The sequence below is a fragment of the Dendrobates tinctorius genome, unplaced genomic scaffold (assembly GCF_039654945.1).
Source record: "Dendrobates tinctorius isolate UK_male_01 unplaced genomic scaffold, ASM3965494v1 ptg000162l, whole genome shotgun sequence".
Lineage (NCBI taxonomy): Eukaryota > Metazoa > Chordata > Amphibia > Anura > Dendrobatidae > Dendrobates > Dendrobates tinctorius.
The window spans coordinates 36204114-36231647 of record NW_027361829.1 but is presented as its reverse complement, the minus strand read 5'-3'; positions in this window follow the sequence as shown (position 1 = coordinate 36231647).

Genomic DNA, 27534 nt, shown 5'->3' with positions numbered 1-27534 from the left:
GTACGCTATCCATACATGTTATCCGGGGATACGGTACCCTTTCTAACCTTTGTGCAATCACGTGCAATCCATACTGGGCCTAACACCGTCTGAGCCTGCCTCCTGAGACATATATTTTGAATGTGTACGCTATCCATACATGTTATCTGGGGATACGGTACCCTTTCTAACCTTTGTACAATCACGTGTAATCCATACTGGGCGTGAGAACGGCTGGCGAGCTGTTAAGCAAGCTACAGCACCTGTGGTTTGCACACGTAAGTTTTTCATTTTTTCAGGAATGACGGTTAGGCCTAATTCCGGAACTGCAGTTGACCTGCACTTACTGGGAAATCATTGTTCGCGGGTAATAATTGTAATCAGTGATCCCCATCACTAACGTTGTTCAGCGGGTTATCTGCACCTGTAAGCGACAAACGCTGGCCTTTTCGGTGTAGCGCACATGCAGCCACGGACATGTAAGGGCATGACACACCAGTTATTGGCCAATCTCATGTTCCAGAGCCTCACGTGTCCCTCTAGTAAGCCGGACTCGGACCGCGGGGCATGACGGAGTCTCGTTCGTTAACGGAATTAAGCTTGCAATGTGTGCATCTGTTCTGTAGCTGGCATGGTTGAGGTTTCCCAGGTGGAGTCGAATTTAACCGTAGGCTCCACTCCTGGTGGTGCCCTTCTGGACATTCCTTTAAGGTTCAGCTTTGCAACCATACTGCCCACGTAAAACAAACAATTTGCCTTCATGAACGCTGTTTGGAGGGTCATGACTCGTGGGAATAACGCCGCCCAATTAGTTAACCTGCTAGAGAGATCCTTCGTTGCTCCCAAGCATGACATCACACTCCCTAGGAGGAAGGTAATGCCACTGTGGCGACCGTACTCCTGGGGGCGACACAAGTGCACTGATGCCCAGCCACTGCTCGATGAATCTGCTGGTACATTGACCCAGACCACTACATTCCCCTCGCACGCTACCCGGCCTGAATCTGACCCTGATGAAACTCAGGTTACCCTTCCCATATACAGTTCCATCTTACACGGTGACAAAGAGGAAGCTGCAGATGAAAGTGCATGTTCGGCCCACCCGCCATCAGACACACCACCGTACTATCAGGGGCCCTGTGCCAGTGCCGTCGCCAACGAGTGGGCCCCCCCTGCTTGCTCAGGATCACAGCACTTGCAAGGTTGAAATACTGTGCAGTGAGATGGAAGATGGGGACGACGAGGAGTCCAGACTAGTACAGGGATTCCCTAGCGAGGAGACTTATTTGATTGTTTTCAATGTTGGGACAGCAATTTTTGGGGAGCACGTTACTCTGGAGAATGATAGATGGGACCCACCATACACTGGAACATTCCAAAGGTGGACATCAGACACTGGAGCAGCATTTACAGGGCCCATTATACACTAGAGCATTAGAAATGGGGCCCATTATGTTTGGAGCATTATTTGGGCCCATAAGACAGTGGAGCTTCATCCATGGGGACCAACATATACTGTAGCATTATGTGGAGCTCATCATATACTGTTTCAAACATTATATGGGACCAATGATTCTGTATGGAGAAATAGATGGGCCTCGTCATGAGATGTAAAAAGTGAAGTATTTTTCATTGTACTATACCGCTATTTCTCTGCCGTATCGGAGCATGATGAGTTTTGGTATGTGTTAAAGGGGCGCTCTTTCGCCCAGGGCACATGAAACCCTGGAGCCAGCCCCCCCCACAACTTTAGCCAAATAACCCCCATTTTTCAGTGCGTAACTTGTATTATGAAGTTAATTAAGGTTGACAAGCTTAAGTAAGAAGAATTGATGCTTTTGGCATTCAAATGGGCACTGTAGGTGTGTTTCCTGTCCTCCTCTCACTGCCGACTTTTATTCCCCATTGACTTACATTGGGTTTCGTGTTTCGGGACGACCCCGACTTTTCCCTATAATCGTACGATCTTGCTCGACCCGACTTTTGGAAAAGTCGGGTTTCACGAAACGAAACGCGACCCTAAAAAACCAAAAGTCGCTCAACTCTACTAGACAGTGTAGGACCGCCCCAACCACAGAGTCACCTTGTCGATGGTGGGACTGCTTTTATGCTATGTTTGATCTAATACAGTATTACTGAGAACTCTGTATGATTTAAATGCACTTTTGCTTTTTATTTATTTAACTATAGCAGGGTTTTTTTCATTTTCTCTTTTGTAGGTTTTGTATGCTTTTTTTGGCCATGTGAACATGCATTTATATGCTGCATGTGTATCAACTCAAACCAAGCTCAATTTTTGTGTTTTTTTCTTTGTATTTTTGCATTCTGTGCAAGCTGGGGTGTGGCCTCCCTCTCCTGAGCTGGAAATTGTATTTAGAAGCTTCCCCTGACTTCCCCTGTTTGGCAGCTCACCAGCGATCATGTAGTGACACACCAGCGATCCTGACAAGGTCATATCGTTGTTGGGATCGCTGTTGCATCGCTATGTGTGACGGGGCCCTTAGCAAGAGACTTTAGTTAACCAACGTTTATTCAGTTTTATCTTTGTACTCTTTTTTTACCCTACTATCTCCCTGTGAGGTATTTACCCACTGTTAAATAATTAAATATAGTTTATCCCTGCTCTGCAGCACTTGTGTTACTGCATCCCAGTGCCTGCTTATTAACCCCATCACCCCCAAGGGTGGTTTGCACGTTCATGACCGGGCCAATTTTTACAATTCTGACCACTGTCCCTTTATGAGGTCATAACTCTGGAACGCTTCCATGGATCCCGGTGATTCTGACATAGTTTTCTCGTGACATATTGTACTTTATGATAGTGGTAAAATTTCATTCAAATAACTTGCGTTTATTTGTGAAAAAAATGGAAATTTGGCAAAAATGTTGAAAATTTCGCAATTTTCCAACTTTGAATTTTTATGCCCTTAAATCACAGAGATACGGCACACAAAATACTTGATAACTAACATTTCCCACATGTTTACTTTACTTCAGCACAATTTTGGAACCAAAATTTTTTTTGGTTAAGAAGTTATAAGGATTTCTCATTTTTGCAACACCATTTTATTTTTACGGACCACATCACATTTGAAGCCACTTTGAGGGGTCTATATGATAGAAAATACCCAAAAGTGACACCATTCTAAAAACTGCACCCCTCAAGGTGCTCAAAACCACATTCAAGAAGTTTATTAACCCTTTACGTGCGTCACAGAAATTTTTTTGAATATTTAAAAAAAAATGAACATCTAACTTTTTTTCACAAAAAAAATACTTCAGGTTCAATTTTTTTTATTTTACCAAGGGTAACAGGAGAAATTGGACTGCAAAAGTTATTGTGTAATTTGTCCTGAGTACGCAGATACCTGATATGTGGGGGGGAACGACTGTTTCGGCGCATGGCAGAGCTCAGAATGGAAGGAGTGCCGTTTGACTTTTTCAATGCAAAATTAGCTGGAATTCAGATCGGACGCCATGTCACGTTTGGAGAGCCCCTGATGTACCTAAACAGTGGAAACCCCCTACAAGTGACCCCATTTTGGAAACTAGACCCCCCAAGGAACTTATCTAGATATGTGGTGAGAACTTTTAACCCACAAGGGCTTCAGAGAAGTTTATAACGTAAAGCGGTATAATTAAAAAATCATATTTTTTCCACAAAAATGATCTTTTCACCCCAATTTTCATTTTCCCAAGGGTAACAGGACCCTAAAAGTTATTGTGCAATTTGTCCTCAGTACACTGATACCCTCACATGTGGGGATAAACCACTATTTGGGCACATGGCAGAGCACGGAAGGGAGCAGCGCCATTTGACGTTTTTGGCTGGAATTGAGATCGGACACCATGTCGCGACTGGAAATCCCCTGATGTACCAAAACAGTGGAAACCCCCCATAAATGACACCATTTTGGAAACTAGACCCCCTAAGGAACTTATCTACATATGTGGTGAGAACTTTGATCCCACAAGGGCTTCACAGAAGTTTAAAACGAACAGCGGTACAATTAAAAAATCATATTTTTTCCACAAAAATGATCTTTTCACCCCAATTTTCATTTTCCCAAGGGTAACAGGACCCTAAAAGTTATTGTGCAATTTGTCCTCAGTACGCTGATACCCTCACATGTGGGGGTAAACCACTATTTGGGCACATGGCAGAGCACGGAAGGGAGCAGCGCCATTTGACGTTTTTGGCTGGAATTGAGATCGGACACCATGTCGCGATTGGAAAACCCCTGATGTACCAAAACAGTGGAAACCCCCCAAAAATGACGCCATTTTATAAACTAGACCCCCCAAGGAACTTATCTAGATGTGTGGTGAGCACTTTGAACCCCCCAGTGCTTCACAGAAGTTTATAACGCCCGGGCGTGAAAATAAAAAATTCGTATTTTTTCCACAAACATGATCTTTTAGTCACCATTTTTTTTAATTTCCCAAGGCTACCAGGAGAAATTGGACCCCAAAAGTTGTTGTCCAATTTGTCCTGAGTATGCTGATATCCCATATGTGGGAGAAAACTACTGTATGGGCACACGTCGGGGCTCGGAAGGGAAGTAGTGACATTTTGGAATGCAGACTTTGATGGAATGGTGTGCGGGTGTCATGTTGCTTTTGGAGAGCCCCTAATGTACCTAAACAGTGGAAACCCCCCACAAATGACCCCATTTTGGAAACTAGACCCCCTAAGGAACTTATCTAGATGTGAGGTGAGCACTTTGAACCTCCAAGGGCTTCACAGAAGTTTATAATGCCAGGGCATGAAAATAAAAGAATCACATTTTTTCCACAAACATGATCAATTAGTCCCCAATTTTTTTTATTTTCCCAACGGTAACAGGAGAAATTGAACCCCAAAAGTTGTTGTCCAATTTGTCCTAAGTACGCTGACGCCCCATATTTGGGAAAAAAATACTGTATGGACACACGTCGGGGCTCGGAAGGGAAGTAGTGACGTTTTGGAATGAAGACTATGAGGGAATGGTCTGCGGGTGTCATGTGCGTTTGGAGAGCCCCTGATGTACCTAAACTATTGAAACTCCCCACAAATGACCCATTTTGGAAACTAGACCCCCCAAGGAACTTATCTAGATATGTGGTGAGAACTTTGAACCCACAAGGGCTTCACAGAAGTTTATAACGTACAGTGGTACAATTAAGAAATCATATTTTTTCCACAAAAATGATCTTTTCACCCCCAATTTTTATTTTCCCAAGGGTAACAGGACCCTAAAAGTTATTGAGCAATTTGTCCTGAGTACGCTGATACACCATATGTGGGTGTAAATGACTATTTGGGCGCATGGCAGAGCTCGGAAGGGAAGCAGCGTCATTTGACGTTTTTGGCTGGAATTGACATCGGACACCATGTCGCGATTGGAAAACCCCTGATGTACCAAAACAGTGGAAACCCCCCTCAAATGACACCATTTTGGAAACTAGACCCCCCAAGGAACTTATCTAGATGTGTGGTGACCACTTTGAACCCCCAATGGCTTCACAGAAGTTTATAATGCCCGGGCATGAAAATAAAAAAATAATTTTTTTCCACAAAAATGATATTTTTGCCCCCAATTTTTTATTTTCCTAAGGCTAACAGGAGAAATTGGACCCCAAAAGTTGTTTTGCAATTTGTCCTGAGTAGGCTGATACCCTAGATGTGGGGGTAAAACACTGTTTGGGCACATGGCAGAGCTTGGAAGGGAAGGAGCACCATTTGACTTTTTCAACTTAGAATTGGCTGGAATTGAGATCAGACGCCATGTTGCATTTGGAGAACCCCTGATGTGCCCAAACAGTGGAAACCCCCAATTCTAACTCCAACCCGAACCCCAACACACCCCTAACCCTAATCTCAGCCCTAACCCTAGCCCTAACCCTAACCCTAGCCCTAACCCTAGCCCTAACCCTAGCCCTAGCCCTAACCCTAACCCTAGCCTTAACCCTAACCTTAGCCCTGGACCTAACCCTAGCCCTAACCCTAACCCTAATGGGAAAATGGAAATAAATACATTTTCTTTTAAGTTTATTATTTTTCCCTTACTAAGGGGGTGATAACGGGTGGTTTGATTTACTATTTATGGCGGTTTTTATGTTTGGCAGCTGTCGCACGCTAAAAGACGCTTTTTATTGTAAAAATAGTTTTTGCATCACCACATATTGAGAGCTATAATTTTTCCGTATTTGGTCCCACTGAGTCATGTGAGGTCTTATTTTTTCCGGGACGAGTTGACGTTTTTATTGGTACCATTTTCGGGCATGTGACATTTTTTGATTGCTTTTTATTCCAATTTTTGGGACGCAGAATGAACAAAAACCAGCGTTTCATGAATTTCTTTTGGGGGGTGCGTTTACACCGTTCCGCGTGCGGTAAAATTGATAAGGCGGTTTTATTCTTCGGGTCAGTACGGTTACAGCGATACCTCATTTAGGTCATTTTTTTATGTTTTGTCTGTTTTATGCAATGAAAACTATTTTATATAAAAAATAATTATTTTGCATCATTTTATTCTGCAAGCTATAACTTTTTTATTTTTTCACTGATGATGCTGTATCATGGCTCGTTTTTGCAGGACAAGATGACGTTTTCAACGGTACCATGGATATTTATATGCGTCTTTTTGATCACGCGTTATTACACTTTTTGTTTGGCGGTATGATAATAAATCATTATTTTTTGCTTTGTTTTTTTATTTTTTTTTTTTAATGGGTTCGCTAAAGGGGTTAACTAATGGGACAGTTTTATAGCGTGGGTCGCTACGGACGCGGCAATACCTAATATGTGTACTTTTATTGTTTTTTTTAATTTTTATTTCCAAAAAATGGATTTATTGGGGGAATATTTTTTTTTTTTTTCTAATTTATTTGGCGATTTTTTTAAAATTATTTTTACACTTTTTTTATTTTTTTTAACTTTATTACATAGTCCCAGGTAGGACTTCACTGTCCTGTCACAGATCAGCAATCTGTCACAGGTACTACTGCAGACTTCCTCATGCCTTCACTTTGCAGGCACTGAGGAAGCCAGCTCCCTGCAGGCCCCCGAAGGCCCCCGTCGCCATCTTGGATTCGGGGGCCTGTAGGGAAAGAGACCCCCGCAGCAGCGCTGCACATTGCACTGCCGTGGGGGGCTCAGGGAAGCACGGAGGGAGCCCCCTCCCTGCCGATGCTTCCCTTTAACCCCCGGTACACCGCGATCATGTTTGATCGTGGTGTGCACGGGGTTAATGTGTTGGGGGCGGTCCGTGACCACCCCTGACATATTGTGCTGGGTGTCAGCTGTGATAATCAGCTGACACCCGGCCTCGATCAGCGGCGCTCACCACGTGGGCGCCGCTGATCGCGCTAGACGTACTATCCCGTCCATGGGCATAGGGGCCCGGGCCCATGGACGGGATAGTACGTCTACTGTCAGAAAGGGGTTAAAGACTCGTTTTAAAGTAACAAGAACTAATAGAAAAAAGACAATGAACTATTCAGAAAACCATACAACAATTATACAAAAAACAATGTTGCCAAGTTAGAAAAGAGGAAAAAATGAATACACATAAAAAAGATCATTTTTGAAGATCATGCTGTGCAGAAAACTAGTATTAACACCTTCACCAAAAGGCCTGTTTTCACCTTCCTGACCATGCCAATTTATTCAATTCTGACCAATGTCACTTTATGTGATAATAACTCTGGAATGCTTCAATGGATCCCGGTGACTCTGAGATAATTTTTTTCAAGACAATTTGTACTTCATGATAGTGATAAAATGTCTTTGATATTTGTGAAAATATCGGAAATTTGGCAAATTAAAAAAAAAATTGCAATTTTCACATTTTTAATTTGTATGCCCTTAAATCAGAGCGTCATGTCACACAAAATAATTAATAAATAACATTATCCACATGTCAACTTTACATCAACACAATTTTTGTAACATAATTTTTTTTGGGTAGGATGTTAGAAGGGTTAAAAGTTGACCAGTGATTTCTTGTTTTTACAACAAAATTGACAAAACCATTTTTTAGGGACCCCATCACATTTGAAGTGATTTTGAGGGGCCTGTATGACTAGATTTGAGCGACTTTTGGTTTTTTATGGTCGAGTTTCGTTTCGTGAAACCCGACTTTTCCAAAAGTCGGGTCGAGCAAGATCGGCCGATTATAGGGAAAAGTAGGGGTCGTCCCGAAACACGAAACCCAATGTAAGTCAATGGGGAATAAAAGTCGGCAGTGAGAGGATGACAGGAAACACACCTACAGTGCTCATTTGAATGCCAAAAGCATCAATTCTCCTTACTTAAGCTGGTCAACCTTAATTAACTTCATAATACAAGTTACGCACTGAAAAATGGGGGTTATTTGGCTAAAGTTGTGGGGGGGTAGGGCTGGCTCCAGGTTTTCATGTGCCCTGGGCGAAAGAGCGCCCCTTTAACACATACCACAACTCATCATGTTCCGATACGGCAGAGAAATAGCGGTATAGTACAATGAAAAATACTTCACTTTTTACATCTCATGACGAGGCCCATCTATTTCTCCATACAGAATCATTGGTCCCATATAATGTTTGAAACAGTATATGATGAGCTCCACATAATGCTACAGTATATGTTGGTCCCCATGGATGAAGCTCCACTGTCTTATGGGCCCAAATAATGCTCCAAACATAATGGGCCCCATTTCTAATGCTCTAGTGTATAATGGGCCCTGTAAATGCTGCTCCAGTGTCTGATGTCCACCTTTGGAATGTTCCAGTGTATGGTGGGCCCCATCTATCATTCTCCAGAGTATAGTGCTCCCCAAAAATTGCTGTCCCAACATTGAAAACAATCAAATAAGTCTCCTCGCTAGGGAATCCCTGTACTAGTCTGGACTCCTCGTCATCCCCATCTTCCATCTCACTGCACAGTATTTCAACCTTGCAAGAGCTGTGATCCTGAGCAAGCAGGGGGGGCCCACTCGTTGGCGACGGCACTGGCACAGGGCCCCTGACAGTACGGTGGTGTGTCTGATGGCGGGTGGGCCGAACCTGCACTTTCATCTGCAGCTTCCTCTTTGTCACCGTGTAAGATGGAACTGTATATGGGAAGGGTAACCTGAGTTTCATCAGGGTCAGATTCAGGCCGGGTAGCGTGCGAGGGGAATGTAGTGGTCTGGGTCAATGTACCAGCAGATTCATCGAGCAGTGTCTGGGCATCAGTGCACTTGTGTCGCCCCCAGGAGTACGGTCGCCACAGTGGCATTACCTTCCTCCTAGGGAGTGTGATGTCATGCTTGGGAGCAATGAAGGATCTCTCTAGCAGGTTAACTGATTGGGCGGCGTTATTCCCACAAGTCATGACCCTCCAAACAGCGTTCATGAAGGCAAAGTGTTTGTTTTACGTGGGCAGTATGGTTGCAAAGCTGAACCTTAAAGGAATGTCCAGAAGGGCACCACCAGGAGTGGAGCCTACGGCGTAATTTGACTCAACACGGGCAACCTCAACCATGCCAGCTACAGAACAGATGCACACATTGCAAGCTTAATTACGTTAACGAACGAGACTCCGTCATGCCCCGCGGTCCGAGTCCGGCTTACTAGAGGGACACGTGAGGCTCTGGAACATGAGATTGGCCAATAACTGGTGTGTCATGCCCTTACATGTCCGTGGCTGCATGTGCGCTACACTGAAAAGGCCAGCGTTTGTCGCTTACAGGTGCAGATAACCCGCTGAACAACGTTAGTGATGGGGATCACTGATTACAATTATTACTTGCGAACGATGATTTCCCAGTAAGTGCAGGTCAACCGCAGTTCCGGAATTAGGCCTAACCGTCATTCCTGAAAAAAATGAAAAACTTACGTGTGCAAACCACAGGTGCTGTAGCTTGCTTAACAGCTCGCCAGCCGTTCTCACGCCCAGTATGGGTTACACGTGATTGCACAAAGGTGAGAAAGGGTAACGTATCCCCGGATAACATGTATGGATAGCGTACACATTCAAAAGATATGTCTATACATCAGGAGGCAGGCTCATACGGTGTTAGGCCCAGTATGGCTTGCACGTGATTGCACAAAGGTGAGAAAGGGTACCGTATCCCCGGATAACATGTATGGATAGCGTACACATTCAAAAGATATGTCTATACATCAGGAGGCAGGCTCAGACGGTGTAAGGCCCAGTATGGCTTGCAAGTGATTGCACAAAGGTGAGAAAGGGTACTGTATCCCCGGATAACATGTATGGATAGCGTACACATTCAAAAGATATGTCTGTACATCAGGAGGCAGGCTCAGACGGTGTAAGGCCCAGTATGGCTTGCAAGTGATTGCACAAAGGTGAGAAAGGGTACCGTATCCCCGGATAACATGTATGGATAGCGTACACATTCAAAAGATATGTCTATACATCAGGAGGCAGGCTCAGACGGTGTAAGGCCCAGTATGGCTTGCAAGTGATTGCACAAAGGTGAGAAAGGGTACCGTATCCCCGGATAACATGTATGGATAGCGTACACATTCAAAAGATTTGTCTATACATCAGGAGGCAGGCTCAGACGGTGTCAGGCACAGTATGGATTTGACGGCCCAGACTACACAGCGGAGGAGCAGGGAGAGGTAAAGATTGCAAATGCTGGGGCCCTGCCCAAGCAAGGGGGGCCCACTCGTGGGCGTCGGTACTGGCACTGGGCCCCTCATAGTATGGCGGTGTGTCTGACGGCGGGTGTGCACCACCACGTCAGAGACACTTGATTGCACTATGAGGGACCCTGTGCCAGTGCCCGCGCCCAAGAGTCGGCCTACCCACCTGTCCAGGGCAATGGCACTCGCACTGTGTCGTGCGCTAGGTGGTGACCCCGGCCATGGGGGGGGAGGCAGCACAGTTAGGGAGTTTTAGAAAGTGGCATATGTTGATGTTGGACATTCAGCTGATGCAAAAGGCGAAATAGGTCAAGTCCCAGGAAGAGGTGGACCAAAGCAAGCCATTTTTCTGTCACCCTATGTGTCATCAGGGGAAGGTGGGACAAAATCCTTGGAAACCCATGCATGGTTCATTTTAATGAAGGTTAGATCATCCACATTTTGGGTTGACAGACGGGTCCTTTTTTCTGTCAGGATTGATCCAGCTGCACTGAAGACTTTTTCCGATAGCACACTTGCAGCTGGGCAAGCGAGCTCCTGTAAGGCATATTGTGCCAATTCAGGCCAGGTGTCCAGTTTAGCAGCCCAATAGTCAAAGGGGAATGACCTGTGTGGGAGAACATCGATATGGGAGGAAAAGTAGTTTGTAACCATAGTTGACAACTGCTGTCTCCTGTCACTTTCCATCGATGCTGTATTACCAGTTGTGTGAGCGGTACTTGAAAAATCAGTCCACAACATTGTCATGAAACCCCTGTCTCCAAAGCCACTTCTGCTGTGTGCACCATGAACACCTCTGCCAAGCTGCCCCCGGCCCGTACGGCTCGTGTGAGAACCATCACCGCTGCTGTGTGCTGGGAATGTCTCAAGCAACCGATTTACCAGAGTTGCTTGTTTATTAGCCAATATTAGGTCAAGGTTCTCCTGTGGCATGATGTTTTGTAATTTGCCTTTATAGCGTGGATCCAGAATGCTGGCCAATCAGTATTCGTCATCGTTCATCATTTTGGCAATGCGGGGGACCCTTTTTAGGATCCGCAAGGCATAATCTGACATGTGGGCCAATGTTCCCGGTGTCAATGATGCACTGCGAGTGCTGGTTGGAGGAGCACTTTCTGGCAAATCCACATCCCTCCAGTCACGCACAAACCCTGTACCAGACCTTGCCATGCCAACATTTTCACTTGCCCCACGAGATGCATCCTCCTCCCCTAAGTAATCATGCCCATCATCATCCTCCTCCTCCTCTTCTTCCTCCAACTCGTCCAGGAGAGGTCCCTGAGCATACAATGGCTGAATGTCATCAAGGATTCCCTCCACCTCTTCCTCCTCGTCAACATTGGCTGCAGACGCCTGCTCCTTAAGGTGCGTCAAAGTTTGCATGAGCAGACGCATAAGTGGGATGCTCATGCTTAGGATGGCGTCGTCTGCGCTTACCAGCCATGTGCATTCCTCAAAACACTGAAGGACTTTACAGATTTCTTTCAGCTTCGACCACTGCACACCTGTCAACTCCATGTCTGCTCTCAAAGTGCCTGGCCGTGTATCCTCCCACAAATGCATTATGCATTATGCATTATGCATGCTCGCACAGCCACTCCACCATGTGCAGGGTGGAGTTCCACCTTGTTGCAATGTCGATAATGAGGCGGTGGTTGGGAAGGTGGAGCAATCACTGCAGCTTCTGCATACGAACGGAGTGCACAGGCGACCGGCGGATGTGCGCGCACAGTCTTCGCACCTTCTGGAGCAGGGCTGTTAACTCTGGATAATTTTTGAGGAAGCACTGCACCACCAGGTTCAAGGTGTGAGCCAAGCAAGGTATGTGGCTGAGTTTTGAAAGGTCTATGGCTGCCACAAAATTACGGCCGTTATCACTAACTACCTTGCCTGCCTCAAGATGTACACTGCCCAGCCATGACTCAGTTTGTCGCTTCAAGTACTCGGCCAGCACCTCGGCGGTGTGTCTGTCGCCCAAACACATCATCTGCAACACAGCCTTCTGACGCTTTCCACTAGCTGCTCGATAGGGGGACACCTCGTGTGCAACAGTGGCAGCTGCAGATGGAGTGCTCGTACGACTGCGCTCTGTGGACGAGCTTTCGCTTCTGGAGGAGGAGGAGGAGGAGGGTGGAACGCCTACAGCCAACTATACCGTTGGCTAGGCAGCACTGTCCCACCACCGCTGTCCCCTGTGGACCCTGCATCCACCACATTAACCCAGTGCGCAGTGATGGACACGTAACGGCCCTGGCCATGCCGACTGGACCATGCATCAGTTGTGAGGTGCACCTTTCCACTCACTGACTGCTTGAGTGCATGGACAATGCGGTCTTTCACATGATGGTGGAGGGCTGGGATGGCTTTGCGAGAGAAGAAGTGGCGACTGGGTAGGTCATAGCGTGGTACTGCATAGGCCATGAGTTCGCGGAAAGCTGCGCTTTCCACCAACCGAAAGGGCATCATCTCAAACGAGATTAGTTTGGCAATGTGGGCGTTCAAACCCAGTGTACGCGGATGAGAAACTGAGTACTTTCTTGACCTACTCATAGTGTCTGGGAGGGTGAGCTGGACTTGAGAGCTGCAAGTGGTGGAAGTAGCGGTGGACAGGGTGGACTGAGAGAGGGTTGATGATGGTGATGGATTTGGAGTTCTTTCTGATGGCCTAGATTCAGTATTTCGTTGATATAACAGTGGGATTCCATGACTGCTGTGGCCTTGCAACGACACCTCAACATTTGCTGCTGTGCTAACCGGTGGGCTTACAGTGGGGGAAACAATGTAGCGTTGCTGACTACCTTCTTTGTGATCAGTTGCACATGTTTCACTTGAGGTTTGGTGTTGTGTCCACGCTTGCAAGTGCATGCTGGTTAAATGTCTAAGCATGCAACTGGTATTCAAATTTTTCAGATTTTTCCCTCGGCTAAAGGTCTTTGCGCACTTCTTACAGATAACCTTGGCCTGATCATGAGGATTTTTTTCAAAAAAGTGCCACACTGCACTCTTCCTACTTTGGCAGACATTTTGTGGCCTAGCACGCTGTGATGTTTTGACCCTCTGGACAAGCTGTCCAGCAACTCTTTTGATTTTTGGAACCTGTCTTTGGAGTGCTCCGGGCCTGCCAGATAACAGCTGTTGCGATGTTGATGTCTGCTGTGGATGCTCCTCATCTGAGCTATTGGAAGCAGCACCCTCTTCCCCCAATGGATGCCAATCTGGGTCAACAACTGGGTCATCCATCACTTCCTCTTCAATGTCATGTGCACCTTCCTCTGTGTCACCGTGTATGGTGGTATAGTGTGCGGGAAGGGGCACCTGAGTCTCATCAGGGTCAGAATCTGGCTCTGTGCACTGCGAGGACAATGTAGTGCTCTGAGTGAATGTACCAGCAGAATCATCTATCAGCGGCTGTGCATCAGTGCACTCCATGTCAGATTCATCTTGGCCTGGGTAATTCACCATTTCACTTGATAATCCAGGCATGGTATGTGAAAACAGCTCCATGGAGTAATCAGTAGTATGGCCTGCATCATCCTTCAATCTTGGTTGGGGTGAAGGACACAAGGAAAGGTGTGGTTCATGAACATGAGCCTCCAATGACGACTCAGTGCTTTTACTTTTTACAACTGAAGAAGAGGAGGCGATAGAGCTGGAGGCTGAGTCAGCAATGTAAGACAAAACTTTTTCCTGATGCTCTGGCTTTAAAAGCGGTTTGCCAACTCCTAGAAAACTAAGCCTTCGAAGCCTTATGGAGCCAGACGATGACGCAGGCTCAACACCTCCTGCATTCTGTCCTATTTTGCTTTTGCCGCTACCATCAGATCCACCACCAACACCATCAATACCAGCTGCCAACCCCCGCCCAATTCCACGGCCTCTTCCACCAGCCTTCCTCATTTTTGGTAGAAATGTAGACAAAATCCTACAAACTATATAGTAATGTAAAACAAGGTACAAGGTGTCTATAGGACAGGGGAGATTTAGATTTTCTGCAGACACTTGTGGACACTTGACACTTGGAGTGTGTGAGGCCCACTGAATTTCACAGCGCTATGTCACAGGCTCGATGGCACAGGTGTGAAAAAAGTGACAACAGGATAAGGGAGATTTTGAATTTCTGGGAGATTTTGAATTTCTGCAAACACTTGTGGACACTGGACACTTGTATTGTGTGAGGCCCACTGAATATCACAGCGCTATGTCACAGGCTCGATGGCACAGGTGTGAAAAAAGTGACTACAGGATAAGGGAGATTTTGAATTTCTGGGAGATTTTGAATTTCTGCAGACACTTGTGGACACTGGACACTTGGATTGTGTGAGGCCCACTGAATATCACAGCGCTATGTCATAGGCTCGATGGCACAGGTGTGAAAAAAGTGACTACAGGATAAGGGAGATTTTGAATTTCTGGGAGATTTTGAATTTCTGCAGACACTTGTGGACACTGGACACTTGGATTGTGTGAGGCCCACTGAATATCACAGCGCTATGTCACAGGCTCAATGGCACAGGTGTGAAAAAAGTGACTACAGGATAAGGGAGATTTTGAATTTCTGCAGACACTTGTGGACACTGAACACTTGGATTGTGTGAGGCCCACTGAATATCACAGTGCTATGTCACAGGCTCGATGCAGCAGGTGTGAAAAAAGTGACTACAGGATAAGGGAGATTTTGAATTTCTGCAGACACTTGTGGACACTGGACACTTGGATTGTGTGAGGCCCACTGAATATCACAGTGCTATGTCACAGGCTCGATGCACAGGTGTGAAAAAAGTGACTACAGGATAAGGGAGATTTTGAATTTCTGCAGACACTTGTGGACACTGGACACTTGGATTGTGTGAGGCCCACTGAATATCACAGCGCTATGTCACAGGCTCGATGGCACAGGTGTGAAAAAAGTGACTACAGGATAAGGGAGATTTTGAATTTCTGCAGACACTTGTGGACACTGGACACTTGGATTGTGTGAGGCCCACTGAATATCACAGTGCTATGTCACAGGCTCGATGGCACAGGTGTGAAAAAAGTGACTACAGGATAAGGGAGATTTTGAATTTCTGGGAGATTTTGAATTTCTGCAGACACTTGTGGACACTGGACACTTGGATTGTGTGAGGCCCACTGAATATCACAGCGCTATGTCACAGGCTCGATGGCACAGGTGTGAAAAAAGTGACTACAGGATAAGGGAGATTTTGAATTTCTGCAGACACTTGTGGACACTGGACATTTGGATTGTGTGAGGCCCACTGAATATCACAGCGCTATGTCACAGGCTCGATGGCACAGGTGTGAAAAAAGTGACTACAGGATAAGGGAGATTTTGAATTTCTGCAGACACTTGTGGACACTGGACACTTGGATTGTGTGAGGCCCACTGAATATCACAGTGCTATGTCACAGGCTCGATGGCACAGGTGTGAAAAAAGTGACTACAGGATAAGGGAGATTTTGAATTTCTGGGAGATTTTGAATTTCTGCAGACACTTGTGGACACTGGACACTTGGATTGTGTGAGGCCCACTGAATATCACAGCGCTATGTCACAGGCTCGATGGCACAGGTGTGAAAAAAGTGACTACAGGATAAGGGAGATTTTAAATTTCTGCATACACTTGTGGACACTGGACACTTGGATTGTGTGAGGCCCACTGGATATCACAGCGCTATGTCACAGGCTCGATGGCACAGGTGTGAAAAAAGTGACTACAGGATAAGGGAAATTTAGATTTTCTGCAGACACTTGTGGACACTGGACACTTGGATTGTGTGAGGCCCACTGAATATCACAGCGCTATGTCTTAGGCTCGATGGCACAGGTGTGAAAAAAGTGACTACAGGATAAGGGGGATTTTGAATTTCTGCAGACACTTGTGGACACTGGACACTTGGATTGTGTGAGGCCCACTGAATATCACAGTGCTATGTCACAGGCTCGATGGCACAGGTGTGAAAAAAGTGACTACAGGATAAGGGAGATTTTGAATTTCTGCAGACACTTGTGGACACTGGACACTTGGATTGTGTGAGGCCCACTGAATATCAGAGCGCTATGTCACAGGCTCGATGGCACAGGTGTGAAAAAAGTGACTACAGGATAAGGGAGATTTTGAATTTCTGCAGACACTTGTGGACACTGGACACTTTTGGATTGTGTGAGGCCCAATGAATATCAGAGCGCTATGTCACAGGCTCGATGCAGCAGGTGTGAAAAAAGTGACTACAGGATAAGGGAGATTTTGAATTTCTGCAGACACTTGTGGACACTGGACACTTTTGGATTGTGTGAGGCCCACTGAATATCAGAGCGCTATGTCACAGGCTCGATGGCACAGGTGTGAAAAAAGTGAATTGTAGAATTGGGCAGAATAGGAATCTCCCTAGAGTGTAGGTCTGTAAGAACGGAACAAGTCCTCCACTTATCCTTCCACAGTGACACACAGATAGCTTCACTGTGGCTGTGATAACAGCCGTTACTCGGTACTGTGTGAGGAGCGTACACCGCTGTATGGTGTGAATAAATGCACGCTCAGTACCTTAGCAGGACAAAAAAAAAATTGGGATTGCTTTTAAAAAAGCAGTTTGCAGAGCAGTGGGGAAACAGCAATGCAGCTGTCAGGAAGCCTTAGAAGGCAGCCTAACAACCAACACCGCTGATCCACCACAATATAGCCTCCCCTTGCACTGCACACACAGTGACTGGTGTGTTGCACAGGCAAAATCGCTAGCAGCAGAAGCAGTTTTTTTGTCTTCTTCCCTGCCTAACGCTCTCCCTACAGAATCAGCAACCTCTCCCTATGCTAAGATCGGCAGAAGTAAGATGGCTGTCGGTGTGCACGCCCTTTTATAACCCCTGTGACGCCCACCAAAGCAAGCCAATCACTTGCATGCCCTTCTGAAAGATGGTGGCGACCCCAGCCTATGTCATCACGTTGCCCACAGTGTCCGTGGATCCTGATTGGCTGAAAAAGAGCGCTAAACAAACTTTTGAAACGCGACTTTGGCGCGTAAGTCGCCGACCTCGTGGCCGACCTTATCCTAGGGTCGGGTTTCGTTTCATGAAACCCGACTTTGCCAAAAGTCGGCGACTTTTGAAATTGTTCGACCCGTTTCGCTCAACTCTATGTATGACATAAAATTACCAAAAGAGACACACTTTTAAAAGCTGCACCCCTGAAGGTTTTCAAAATAACATTCAAGAAGTTTATTAACCCTTTAGGTGCTTCACAGGAATTAATGGACTGTAGAAGGAAAAAATAAACATTTAAGTTTTTTTCACAAAAATTTTCCTTTAGACCCAATTTTTACTTTCACAAGAGTAACAGGAGAATATGGATCATACATTTTGTTCTGCAATATGTCCTGAGCACATCAATACACGATATGTGGTGGAAAACCACTGTTTGGGCACAAGGCAGGGCTCAGAAGAGAAAGAGCGCAATTTGACTTTTTGAATGTAAAATTTGCTGGCATAAATAGCGGATGCCATGTTGCGTTTGGAGAGCCCCTGATGTGCCTAAACAGTGGAAACCCACTGACACCATTTGGAAATTAGACTGCACAGGGAACTTATCTACTGTAGATGTATATTGAGCACCTTGAATCCCCCAGGTGATTCACAGAAGTTTATAACGTTGAGCCATGAAAATAAAAAAATTACATTTTCCCCACCAAATTTTTTTTGCCTCATTTTTTATTTTTAATTTTTACGGTGTTCACTGAAGGGGTTAACTAGTGTAACAGATTTATAGGTCTGGTCGTTCATGATGCAGCAAGACTAAATATGTGTGCACAGAATGCACATTGAACTGAATGACAAACTAGGTCTGAGCTGAAAAAGTAAATTAATGTGTATACAAAATGAAAATGCATATAAACACATGACCTCTTTACACAGAGAAAACCAAAAACAAAAAACAAATATCCTAAAATAAAAAAGTAAAAAATAAATTGCAAAAATTGCATGAAGGTAGTAATAATAAGGGTATTTAGTAAACATAATTTTGATCTAAAGAATGTACAAGCCATCCCGCCACGTAAAGGCAACCCTTGTGGGACAGTCCTAACTCTTTTTCCAAAGAGTGGAGGGACCAGGTCGCAGTTAGCAGATCGGCCCCAAAACTATTGGAAAAACTAAGGACTCAGTAAGAAAATCAGAGGCGGCAGTATCTTTAAGTGCTGCAGCCGACCCCACACTCATTCACCAAAAAGGCAGACATATAGGATCCAGGGGTCTGACCAATGTCACCTGACAAGATCCGAGTCTGCTGGCTCGGGACACTGTGTGTGAAGACGCAGAGAAGGAAAGGTGGTAGCCAGCATAGTGAGATGGCCAGAAAAAGAACATTAAAGGGAGCCCTAGCAACGTACACCCCAAGCTACCTGAGAGCTGTCTGGACCACAAGCCTGGAGGACACAGCACCCCAGCTGGGAACTGTAACAACAGAACTGTGAGTAAAAGTGTAAAGACTGCACCCTGCTGTGTCCTCAGTTTATTTGCTGCATCATCTGCCCTGCACTACAACCACCATTATCTTCAACACCATAATCTGCCCTGGGGAATAGCTCTGCCTGTGGAGAGCTGAACCAACTCTGCTGCATCAACAACTGCCCCAGTGGACTGAAACTGCAGTCTCGGCTAACACCTTACTTGCCGAGTACCACAGGTGGCGACACAAATCTTTTATAAACTTTAAACCCCTTTTCATCATTTTTATTGGATGCCCAGAGACACGGACCGGGTCACTGCTGCTGTGACACATCCCTATAAGAACTGACTGGGCCCAGTACCGAGCATCCCCACGGCCCTGGCGGACGCTTCATTTTGGCATCACGAACAGGATTTGTACCCCGGCATTGTCGGGTACTGTGTGTCATGGACTTATTAAAATTGTGAAATGGCCGCCATTCCCGGGGCACACGGCGTGTGGGAAGAGCAAAGCGTGTTGTCATGGGCGGAGCCCAGGAGAAGGGCATGAAAAATCATGCCTGCTCACTTCACTTATTGACCAAAACATGGCTGACAGACAGGGGGACCAGCCTCCTGGCCTGGTATGGCAGCAAAAGAAAAAGGAATGGCCCACAAAGGTGAGGGCAGAAAGAACTGGTGGAAAAGCATGCACCAGGAAGGACCCAGAGGACGCCATGGCGAGTGGTGAGCCAAGGCCTAAAGAGCGCACAGTGGAAGCAGTGAACTCCCCCGGCCAACAAGATGAAGGCCCCGACCGGCTGCCTGCGGTGGACCCGGCATTCCTCAGAGATGAGGTGGAGTGTTGTGAGTTCATTTTTCCCTTCACCATTGAGGTCTGATGAACTCCCTCCTCTAGTGAAGGAAGAAAACCAAAAGCAAAACACAAAACAAATATCCTGGAATAAAAAAGTAAAAAAATATATTGCAAAAATTGCATGAAGGTAGTAATAATAGTAATAATAAGGGTATTTAGTTAACATAATTTTGATCAAAATAATGTAGAAGCCATCCCGCCACGTCACGGCAACCCTTGTGGGACAGTCCTAACTCTTGTATTTAAAACCTTTCCACTTGTCAAGTGACGTAAATGTGAACTTTTTTATTCCAGGATATTTGTTTTGTGTTTTGCTTTTGGTTTTCTCTGTGTAAAGGTCATGTGTTCATATGCAATTACATTTTGCATGCACATTAATTTACTTTTTCTGCTCAGACCCAGTTTCTCATTTGTTTCATTGTGCATTCTGTGCATATAAGGGTGTGACCGCCCTGTTTCTGAGTTGGAAAATCCATCCTGTCTGGCCTATACTATTACTGGTGGTTCAGTCCCTCTGTCCTTGTTCACATTTACGTCACTTGACAAGTGGAAAGGTTTTAAATACAAGAGTTAGGACTGTCCCACAAGGGTTGCCGTGACGTGGCGGGATGGCTTCTACATTATTTTGATCAAAATTATGTTAACTAAATACCCTTATTATTACTATTATTACTACCTTCATGCAATTTTTGCAATATATTTTTTTACTTTTTTATTCCAGGATATTTGTTTTGTGTTTTGCTTTTGGTTTTCTCTGTGTAAAGGTCATGTGTTCATATGCAATTACATTTTGCATGCACATTAATTTACTTTTTCTGCTCAGACCCAGTTTCTCTAGTGAAGGAAGGTAGTGAGACTGATTACCAAACACTTGGGCAGCTAGATGATGACTAGGTGGCTGGAATTGAGGACTGGATATAAGGCTGCCAACGCCCTTCTTCCTGGCTGGTGATTTTCCTGCTGGATTCTTGGAGACCAGTCTGATTCCTGCATCTCAAAGCTAAGTTTTTCTGCTCTGCTTTGTACTCTTCAGTTTTGTTTTTGTTTTGCCTTGTTTTTTGGGAGTTCTGCCATCCCCGGCCGGGGGTGAGCGGAATTCCATTTTTGTCTCTGATCTGTTGATATTTTGCTCTGTCTTCAGAATATACCTGAGTGCTGATATAGTCTTTTGAAGCCTAGTGACTTCAGGGCCTGTGTATCCTATCAGTCGGTTGGCTCATTTTGATAGGGTTTTTGCGGATGGCAGACAGCAGCTTTCCTATCCTGTCCTATGTAGTTAGCTTGGGCCCCATCATTTGCTCAACCTATCTTTCTATCTGTGTTAATGTTTTCATCTTGCTTCACCGTCATTATATGTTGGGGGCTGCCTATTGCTTTGGGGTCTGCTCTGGGGCAGTTTAGTTTTTCCCCTTTCTGTCCTTAGGCTATATAGTTCTCCGGGTGTGATCGAGGGGTCTAGGGCACCTTAGGAACCCCCCACGGCTACTGCTAGTTGTTGTGGATAGGTTCAGGGGTCTGCAATCCGATAGCTGCCAACCTCTCTGGTTTTTCTGGACTTAGCTGGTATTTTGTTTTTTCCTCCTTCGGTGACTCATCATAACAGAATCACCAGCCATACCGCAGATCCTAAGGTACTCAATAGCAGGAGAGAATTGTAAAAAAAAAAAAAAAAAAAAAAAAAAGGAAAAAAATGTCAGTATTTTTTTTTGTGTACATATTTTTTCCTCTATATCTCTGATAGGGGGAATTTTTCTCTCAATGGAGATGAAGCAATTGTCTGATCGTGTGGAGCAGCACGCTGCTGAAGTGTGGGGAATTTCCGCCTATCTTGCTCATTCACATGCTGCTGAACCAAAGATTTCTACTCCTGATGTATTTTTGGGGGATCGGTCTAAATTCTTGAATTTCAAGAATAATTGTAAATTATTTTTTTGCCTTGAAGCCTAACTCATCGGGGAACTCCGCGTAGCAGGTTAAAATTGTCATCTCTTTGCTGCGCAGCGATCCCCAGGATTGGGCGTTTTCTTTGAAACCTGATGATCCTATTCTGAATAATGTGAACGCATTTTTTCAAGCCTTGGGGTTGTTGTATGATGATCCTAATGCTATTGATCAGGCTGAAAAGACCCTGTTGGCTTTAAGCCAGGGTCGGGATTCGGCAGAGTTGTACTGTCAAAAATTCTGAAAGTGGGCGGTCCTTACTACCTGGAATGATGGTGCCTTGGCAGCCGTCTTTCGGAAGGGTTTGTCAGAAACTGTAAAAGATACTACGGTGGGATTTCCTGTTCCCTCTGGTCTTGACGATTCTATGTCATTAGCCATTCAGGTGGATCGGCATTTACGTGAACGCAAAACTACACGAGAGATGTTACCACCTGTTGAACAAATGTCTGAACCTATGTCTAGGGCGCAACGTCAGGAGTTCATAAGGCGTAATAAGCTGTGTTTTTTTTGTGGAGATGCCTCGCATATTATTTCTGTCTGCCCTAAACGAGAGAAACGTTGTGCACACACGTTTTCTGTGGGTGGTGTTCAACCTAAGTTTCTTCTGGCAATTACTCTGATCTGCTCCCTGTCCACATTTTCCGCCAAGGCTTTTGTGGATTCAGGAGCAGCTCTGAACCTGATGGACTTGGATTTTGCTAAACATTGTGGATTTCCTGTGACACCTCTGCGGACGCCTATCCCTTTGAGGGGTATTGATGCTACTCCTTTGGCGAAGAATAAACCTCAGTTTTGGACCCAGGTGGTAATGCGGGTCGGCCCAGACCATCAAGAAAATTGCAGATTTTTGGTGTTGCATAATTTGCATGATACCATTGTTCTGGGGTTTCCCTGGTTGCAAATCCATAATCCAGTTCTGGATTGGAAATCTTTGTCTGTGGTGAGTTGGGGTTGTCGGTGTGCCCTTAGTGATGCTCCTGTTTTCTCCACCTCTCCCCAGTCACATGATGTTCCTGACTATTTGGCTGACTTTTATGATGTATTTAGTGAGAATGAGTCTGCGCCTTTGCCTCCTCATAGGAGTAATGACTGTGCTATTGAACTGAACCCGGGGTGTAAATTCCCCAAGGGTCGGCTTTTCAATGTATCTGTACCCGAGCACGAGGCTATGCGATCCTATATTAAGGAGGCATTGGAGAAGGGTCATATTAGACCATCCTCTTCACCCTTAGGTGCTGGTTTTTTTTCGTGGCTAAAAAGGATGGTTCATTAAGGCCTTGTATTGACTATCGTGCCCTCAACAAAATTACTGTTAAATATCAGTATCCGTTACCCCTGATTTCTGATCTATTCTCCAGAGTTAAAGGTGCTTGCTGGTTTACCAAGCTTGACCTCAGGGGGGCGTATAATCTTATTCGCATTAAGCATGGGGATGAATGGAAGACGGCGTTTAATACTCCGGAGGGACATTTTGAGTACCTGGTGATGCCTTTTGGGCTCACTAATGCCCCTTCTGTCTTCCAGTGCTTCATGAACGATATATTCCGAGACTTTGTGGATAAATTTTTGATTATCTATCTGGATGATATTTTGATCTTCTCCAAGAATTGGGACTCTCATGTGGAACATGTTCGGACTGTGTTCCAGATTTTGAGGGAGAATTCCCTGTATGTCAAGGGATTGAAATGCCTTTTTGGGGTACAGAGGATTTCATTTTTGGGATTTATTTTGTCTCCGTCAACTATTGAAATGGACCCGGCCAAGGTACAGGCCATTTATGATTGGGTTCAGCCCACTTCTTTGAAGGCCCTCCAGAAGTTTTTGGGTTTTGCTAATTTTTATCGGAAATTTATAGCTAATTTTTCTGGTATTGCCAAGCCATTGACTGATTTGACTAGGAAGGGTGCTGATGTGCTGAATTGGTCTCCGGAGGCTGTTTCTTCCTTTCAGGAGCTGAAGCGAAGATTCACTTCTGCTCCGGTTTTGCGGCAACCTGATGTCTCACTCCCGTTTCTGGTGGAGGTGGACGCTTCTGAGATTGGTGCAGGAGCGGTGTTGTCCCAAAAAGATCCTGTGACATCTAAAATGAATCCTTGTGCTTTCTTTTCCCGAAAGTTCTCCCCATCCGAACGTAACTATGATGTGGGGAATCGGGAACTGTTGGCCATGAAATGGGCATTTGAGGAGTGGAGACATTGGTTGGAGGGAGCCAAACACCAAGTCGTGGTCCTTACTGACCACAAGAATTTGATTTACCTGGAGTCGGCCAAGCGCTTGAATCCTAGACAGGCTAGGTGGGCCTTGTTTTTGACATGTTTTGATTTTGTGGTCTCTTTTTTTCCGGGCACTAAGAATGTCAAGGCAGACGCCCTCTCTAGGAGTTTCCTTGCTGATTCTCCTGTTGTGACTAAGCCTGCTACCATCTTAGGCGAGGGGGTAGTTCTTTCTGCCATCTCGCCCGATTTGAGACGTGCTCTGGAAGAGTTTCAGGAGGACAAACCTGAGTGTTGTCCCAGTGGAAAGTTGTATGTTCCTGACCAGTGGAGGAAGAGAGTGATGTCTGAAGTTCATTGCTCTGCATTGGCTGGTCATCCAGGTATTTTTGGTACTAGAGATCTGGTGAGTCGATCTTTTTGGTGGCCCGCCTTGTCTCGTGATGTCAGGAATTTTGTGCAGTCCTGTGGGACTTGCTCCCGGTCTAAACCTTGTTCTCGCTCTAGTGGCTTGTTGATGCCTTTGCCGGTGCCCAGGAGGCCATGGACCCATATTTCAATGGATTTTATCTCTGATATGCCTGTCTCTCAGAGAATGACTGTTATTTGGGTGATTTGTGATAGATTCTCTAAGATGGTCCATCTTGTACCACTCCCTAAGTTGCCATCTTCCTCTGAGTTGGTGCCCTTGTTTTTGCAACAGGTGGTTCGCTTGCACGGGATTCCTGAGAACATTGTATCTGACAGAGGAGTTCAGTTTGTGTCTAGATTTTGGAGGACTTTCTGTTCCAAGCTGGGAATTCATTTGTCCTTCTCCTCTGCGTTTCACCCTCAGACCAATGGGCAGACGGAGAGAACAAATCAGACTTTGGAGTCGTATTTGAGATTTTTTATTTCTGCCGATCAGGATGATTGGGTTTCATTTTTGCCCTTGGCCGAATTTGCTTTAAATAATAGAGCTAGTTCTACCACTTTGATGTCACCTTTTTTTTGTAACTTTGGTTTTCACCCTCGATTTTCTTCAGGGCAGGTGGAGCCTTCTGCCTGCCCAGGTGTTGACACTGTGGTGGAGAGAATGCACCAGATCTGGGACCAAGTAGTGGATACGTTGTCTCTCTCCCAGGAAAAGGCCCAGTGGTTTTCCAACCGGCGTAGGACCGTTGGTCCCCAGTTTAAGGTGGGTGATATGGTTTGGTTGTCATCAAAAAATATCGCTATGAAGGTGGCTTCTCCTAAGTTTAAGCCTAGATTTATTGGACCTTACAAGATTTTGGAGATTATTAATCCGGTCTCTTTTCGGTTGGCTCTTCCTGTCACATTTAAAATTCATAATGTGTTTCATAAGTCCTTGTTGAAGAGGTTTGTTGAACCAGTAGTTCCTGTGGTGGCACCTCCTGACCCTATATTGGTTGAAGGTAACATGGAATATGAGGTAGAGAAGATACTGGATTCCCGTCTGGCTAGACGAAGACTCCAGTATTTGGTTAAGTGGAAGGGTTATGGTCAGGAGGATAATTCCTGGGTCTCTGCCTCTGATATTCATGCCAAAAGATTGGTGCGTGCCTTTCATCGGGCTCACCCGGATTGCCCTGGTGGCATGGATAAGGGTTCGGTGACCCCTCCTCAAGGGGGAGGTACTGTTGTGAGTTCATTTTTCCCTTCACCATTGAGGTCTGATGAGCTCCCTCCTCCAGTGAAGGAAGGTAGTGAGACTGATTACCAAACACCTGGGCAGCTAGATGATGACTGGGTGGCTGGAATTGAGGACTGGATATAAGGCTGCCGACTCCCTTCTTCCTGGCTGGTGGTTTTCCTGCTGGATTCTTGGAGACCAGTCTGATTCCTGCATCTCAAAGCCAAGTTTTTCTGCTCTGCTTTGTACTCTTCAGTTTTGTTTTTGTTTTGCCTTGTTTTTTGGGAGTTCTGCCATCCCCGGCCGGGGGTGAGCTGAATTCCATTTTTGTCTCTGATCTGTTGATATTTTGCTCTGTCTTCAGAATATACCTGAGTGCTGATATAGTCTTTTGAAGCCTAGCGACTTCAGGGCCTGTGTTTCCTATCAGTCGGTTGGCTCATTTTGATAGGGTTTTTGCGGATGGCAGACAGCAGCTTTCCTATCCTGTCCTATGTAGTTAGCTTGGGCCCCATCATTTGCTCAACCTATCTTTCTATCTGTGTTAGTGTTTTCATCTTGCTTCACCGTCATTATATGTTGGGGGCTGCCTATTGCTTTGCGGTCTGCTCTGGGGCAGTTTAGTTTTTCCCCTTTCTGTCCTTAGGCTATATAGTTCTCCGGCTGTGATCGAGGGGTCTAGGGCACCATAGGAACCCCCCACGGCTACTGCTAGTTGTTGTGGATAGGTTCAGGGGTCTGTAATCCGATAGCTGCCAACCTCTCTGGTTTTTCTGGACTTAGCTGGTATTTTGTTTTTTCCTCCTTCGGTGACTCATCATAACAGTGGAGGAGCAGACACGCCAGCTCCTGGGCACGCAGCTTACCGCAATGACAAGATGGAAAGCATCCTCATAACCATCATCCTCGACTCCAGTGGAGGAGGATCCTGACACCAGAAGCAGGAATAGTGATTAGCCCTGCCTCGGTGACCAATGGGATCCTATTAGACCCACTGCAACCCCCGTCAGTCCTAAAAACACCTAGGCCAGTGGCTGCCAGTCCAGAAAGGCTGCCAGAATCTCTTACCTCAGATGTTGCACAGGATCCTGCAGTAACATCAACCGCTGCACCAGCCCAAGCCAAATCGGATCCTCCAGCCAGACCAAAAATTTGTGATCAGGCTACCCAAACCCAGGCAAAAGGACCTGAACAACTTGTGATAACAGGAATAGTTCTGCTTCAAGAACTTTCCCGGCCAGGGAGTGGCTAGCCCCAGGTATTACCCTGGAAACAGCAGAAACTATAGAAAAGTAAACAGTATGTGACTGTATATAGTTAAATTTACCTGGATAGATTTTGTTCCTAATTGAAGTTAATAGATACTGTGGTCATGGACAGTGAGTGACCAGAACTTCCTTATAGGCGGTTGGCACTTCTTAAGGTGCTCCTTGGTGGTTTTACAGTTTAAATAGTGAGTGTTGCACTCACATTCAAGTGACCAAAGAACTAAAACCATCTGGCGTGGCCAAAAAAGTGGTCCATCGAGGTGACCAGTGTGCCTTGTAACCACTCCCAAGGCCTACGTTGGGGGTTTGAGATGGATCCCCTATATTGGGCTAAAGACTAAAAGAAGAAAACTGAAGTTTATTGAACTTGATAGAAGTGTTATTTATATAGTAAATCTATATTGCGTATTTTTATTAAAGTTATATTATAGTAGTATTATGCAACAATCAAGTGAAAGTGTCTCTCATAAAGGGAAGTGGAGTTACCTTTTGGCTGTTATACTTGTTGAGATGCATCTCAGAAAATTTTGCATGCTGTTAACATCTGTTTTTGCTCTGTTCCAGCCTGTGGACGTGCTGTGTTT